Source organism: Magallana gigas, chromosome 1, assembly GCF_963853765.1.
Source record: "Magallana gigas chromosome 1, xbMagGiga1.1, whole genome shotgun sequence".
Classification (NCBI taxonomy): Eukaryota; Metazoa; Mollusca; class Bivalvia; order Ostreida; family Ostreidae; genus Magallana; species Magallana gigas.
The window spans coordinates 49,412,179-49,417,876 of NC_088853.1; positions in this window are offsets into that span (position 1 = coordinate 49,412,179).

The following is a 5,698-nucleotide window of genomic DNA, read 5'->3' on the forward strand; positions in this document are numbered from 1 at the left end:
TACGCCATTTTTTTAAGGAAGTATTTATATCTACTCACAGGCTTGTATTTTTTTCTTTTGTTTGTACTCGTATATCGGACAAATGTATGCTTTACTGAAAATACCCTTTCCTTTGTGAAACTATCACAATTATAAAGATGTTGACCCTTCACCAGTTGTGGTATGATAGACTAAATTTAGCTGTCGATATCACGTGATAGATTGATATTCACGAGGAGGCATTACTTTCCTGGCAGGAAAATAAATATATTTTATTGTTTAATATTTGATATATTTGTTACGTGATCGAATTGAGCATTATAATTAACAGCATAAAGGTAACTTTTATTAGTAATTAAACACATACATTTTCCCTATATTCAAAATTGACGCAAATTATAGCGCGTATAGCTTTAATCAGTGAAGATGCTAAACAGCAAACCTTACATACAAGTACGTAGTTCACTAACCTGTATGGGGTTCAGTGGTAAACTCAGAGATGTCGATTGTGCATTATAATGAGCTCAATCGGCTGAAACTATAATTAACGACATAAAATATTAAGCGTGCTATGAAAAGAACAAAGATAAGGAGATTTTTTTAAAATCTGGCTTCACCGTCACCAACATCTTAAAATTGCACATTACCCAACTCAAATCCTTTTCTTTAAATCATAAAGGCCCTATCTCGCTTAGCCAGCTCTCTCTCTCTCTCTCTCTCTCTCTCTCTCTCTCTCTCTCTCTCTCTCTCTCTCTCCATGAATTTGAATAAAGTCATTCTAAACAAAAAGATAATTTCAAATATTAGTATATACAGTGGAACCTCAGTTATTCGGACGCTTTGGTTCCCAAGTCCAATCGTCCGGATAGGTGAAGCGTCCAGATATCTGAAATATGTCTATTGTTGTCATGAATGATAATGTATTTGTATACAATGGCTCCCAGTTTTGATATTAGGTTTTATTTGCCTTTCATTCCATATAGCAACATGCACATGCTAGATCGAGTTGTCTGACGATATGAACGTTTTTAGATATAAAGAACTCTGCTTTATCTTATTAGTTTGTCATGAAATATTAACCGGACAATAATGATAACCGTATCTAGCTAAATTCTTTGTGTCCAATTGTGATATGTGTGTGATACACTGCAATTTTCCATGAAAGTGATTTGGGAAGTCAGTGTGTTTATACAAGCTACTCATGAGGATCTAGCACGTAAAAAAGGTGTGAAATTAATTGACAGGGGTAATCTTTTGTACTGAGTAGGATATCATCATATTTTACCGTCCGGTTAAATGAAGCAGAATTAGTAGTAAATGAGTGTTTTGTGGTAAAAACAGACCGTCCGGATCCGGAACGCGGAATTCCGGATAAATGAGACAAAATAACGTATAAAAAATCTGTTCCCAAATAAAATTGTCCGTAAACTGAAGCGTCCGGTTATCTGGCGTCCGGATATCTGAGGCCCCACTGTATAAGAGAATCAGTTGTTTTTCGATCTGCAGAACATTACTTTTAAAGCAGTTGCATGTTTCAATCGTATGCGCTCTCTCTCTCTCTCTCTCTCTCTCTCTCTCTCTCTCTCTCTCTCTCTCTGTCTCTCTCTCTCTTTAATTTTGAGAGTGCATGCGTATGTTTAAGCTACATTTTTATATAGTCATTTCAAAGAAGCATATTCATAATACCTTATATTTCAATAAATAAGCAAAACAATTGTTTTCCGATATGCAGTGTTTTATCTCTAGTGCAATTGCACTGTTTCTATCGAATGCGTTGTTGTGGCGGTGGCATGCTTTTGATGCCGTCGAAGTAACCGGCTTCCAGCGAGCGACTGACGTAAACATTGGCTGCCACCACGTGGTAAAATCGACGGTATTTTGAAAGCTTTATATCCCGCATGAATCACTAAACAAAGCAATTTCAGATTGTTTGCTTCTGGATTCTAACAAAAAGAAAACTATAAACAGTTTTTATCACGTGGTTTTGGGTTTCCCGATCTATTTTCAATTTAAATGCCTAACTCGTCTGCTTCAGTATCAAGCGCATTTTAATTACTAAGCAATCGATTAATTGCATAAAACCATTATAGCGAGGACAGCTCGCCGGCGCGCAGCGCCGGCGCGAAGCGAGCTCTACCGGCAAGGCGTGTGTGAATAGAAAATTCGGACTATTTGCACATTCATTCAACGGATTTTTTTGGCGTCAGTAAATCGGACCAGTAATGCCCTGTTTTAATCGTCCCAGTAGTTCCCTGTATTTATGGTTTCCCATTTAACACTCTCACGAGAACAAGATAAAAGACTATGTACATGCATTGTAAATAACACAACGCCAATTTCCATTACTTTTAAGACTAACGGAGTTATCTTCCTTTCGCGTGACGTCACAATGGATATCTTGCACATTGATCCGACATAATTTTCGGCTTCAGTAAATTTCGATTCATAATGTAATTCCTCAATGTCGGCCGATCTCACTAGACTGGATACCATCTCGCGAGAATCAAAGTAAAACTTTTGAGAAAAAGATAAATTGTGTAATTTCCAGAACATCATGCTTTTTAAGTAAACAAAACAATATTTTTTGCGTAGTTTTTTCTAGTGTGCTTTCAAAGAGACAGACTACACTTGACCGACCTGAACTTTGACGTCACAATAAGGAGAAACTACTCTAAGTAGTTATTGTATAAATACCAAAATCTTCTCAAAATCGTGCAGAGCTAACTCTTCAGAGATAGGAAACAGATGTAACTTACTCTCATTTGGATGAATGCTCACATTTATTTTATTCACTCTTTTACGGTAATTTCCGGGAACGTTTTTTAAATTGGGCGTGGCAACATCATTCATAAAAACTTCTCAAGCAAAAAGAAAAAGAAAATTCTCAAAATCAGGAGATTTCTAATCGGGGTGAGGAATGGGGAGTGCATGGTATGCCTTTAGCTCTTTAGCTGCTCAAAAGTGTATTTATTTTCACTACTATTTACGGTATTACATGCTCCCGGGGGATCCATATTCCTTATGTGATCAACAATTTTTTTTTTATACGTAAATTCTGATGTCGCTACACTTTGTTCAGCGACTATCAGAATTTCAGAGCGTTACAAATATCTGATTTTAATCAGATTGGTATATAAATAAAAAAAAAAATAAAGAAAATTTACTGGATAATATGTATATTATTTTATTTTGCATTCAAACTCATTTACTTTACGTCATAACTTTTATTTTCATTAATTTATCATAATTCATATTTGATCACCTGCTGCGCTTGCCCCAACGGTCGCACCGTAAAACATATTACCTGTTGTCATACCTGTTGTCATAAAAACCCATTACATTTAAAATCGGAAAGGGAAACTGTTTATAACAGGTATTGCTGTTATAACTTATCGCGTTACTCTGTTTAAAAGATTTTGATTCATATATGCCCCAAATTATGAAATAGCGGTGTTGTAACGTACTGTGAAAAATGACGCACTGCGTTTTTTTTCAAAATGCGTTAATTTTTAAATCATGTCAGCGCACTTTGAAAACAAAAATATCAAAGTGTGTTATTATTGTAAATATTACCGCATTTTGAAAACATACTGTGCTAGGTTTGGTCGAAATGTTTGATACTTTAAAATACAATAACTTATCATTTTAATCTTGTTTAGCTTATTTGGCTATATCTAAAGAGAACCAAAGGGATTTTCAGCGAACATGATGAACAATTTCTCAACTGAAAAGGTTTCACATAAGCTCACATGTAGTTATTATCCATATACGACAAAAATTGAGTCGCTTAGCAACTATCATTCCCATTTCAGCTTTTTACCTTGTGAATTTTTATGCAGCAAATCTACTACCTTACAATGGATTACTTAAATATTTGGTACAAATTATTGAGCTGTTGCAGAAAGAATATTGATTATGATATGGAGATCAATGTATAAGTAGTAGTTACGCCATATTATATTGTTGGTTCTGTACAGATACCCACACTTTTATCAAGACAAGCCTAACTATGGCACAGCATATTTTAAACGGTTTTAATTCCATGTGCTTCAGAACAAACATGATGGGAAAAAATTTATATTAGTTATGTAACCCCAAAACAAAATGATCCTGAAAAACATCAGTTCTCAAATGTTACCTTATGCTTACTTTTTAGTTGAGGATACTTTAAAATTGTAAAATGTAAGCCTAGTATTCTTTTTAATTCAAGACTAAAGGGATTAATTTTCGTTGAATTTGAGAAGAGGGTCTATGTTTTATCAGCTAGTTTGTTCCAAATCGCTTTACTAGCTTTCATGTATAAAATTATTCCTTTTTGTGGTATTTTACATTTACTCCATTTGACTGAATATAATTACATGTATATATTAAGGAAGGAATGATGAGGGGTACGGGTCCTTAATTAAGATTTTGGTCCAAAATGTAACGCACTTTGATATTTTTTTTAAAGTATTTATTCATTAAAAAGTCCATAGCAATGGCAATTATCTTAAGCAAATGTCAAATTTTTTCAAGTTCTCTAAAGTTCAGGACAAACATGTACTTGATTTTTTCTAAACAATTGATATTATATATATATACTTTATATACGAATAATACCCATTCGAAAATGACAAATAAGAATTAAATCAATTTTTTTTAAAAAGATACTGTCTTAAAACTGCAGCAGTGAGTGCATACAACGCGTGTTACTCAATTTGTATGCACACATCGCTGCAATACTTATGTATACTTTTAAACTCATGGTTTAATGCTTAGATTTAATTTTTTTTAACAGCTTGCCTTGTCTGCTCAAATTTCTATCTTATCCTAAGGGTAAGTTCATATTGTTATAATATAACACAATTGGAAATTATACATGTACAATGGTAAAATATAAACGTTTTAACAAGTTAAGCACATTTATCAAGTAAATGATATAATGTTATCATGATTTCCCACTTTCGGTTCCTTCCTGTGGTTTCTATCCCATTTTCCGTTACACGTTTTAGCAACACCCAAAGCAATCGATGACCCTTCAAATCTATAAAGGTCCCAACTGAGGGTAATTAGAATGAGCTCAACAAAAAGTTAGGCATTTAAATTGAAATTGAATCGGAAAAACCCAAGTCACATGACTGGAATAGGTTAACTATAATCAATGATCTACACATATTTAGTTTTTAGTAAGTTGGTTTCTAGAAAACGAGATACATGTATAAATAAGGTAAGATTTAATTGAAATTTTCAAAATCACGAGTGTGCACGATTGCTGGTGTTTACGCTCGTGAATATGCGTTATGTATTTTTTTTGTAATTTACATACAATCGGTATGTACAAGTGAAGTTTTAACGATAATGAATCTAAGAACGCCATGCATACCAAAGACGGCGAAGTCTTACGTTATAATATCATATATTTTATAATAATATAAAACACCTTAAAATTAGCTGTTAAACTACATATGAGCTGGAATAATATACTATGAAATTCTGAAAAGAAAAAAGCAATACAAATTTGTTAACCTGATTTTTTCTAATGTTTTAAAATAATTTAAATACAAAATATATATGTAAATATCAACACTTTTTGATACATTTTTTGGCCGCTTCGAATAAGGAATATGTAGAAAGAATTCATTTTTCAAAATTTAAGCATACTTTGACAGATTTATTTTTCATTAACATGGTTTAGTGGCAATGCAACTGGTTTATTTTTAAGAGCCAAATCCACATTTTT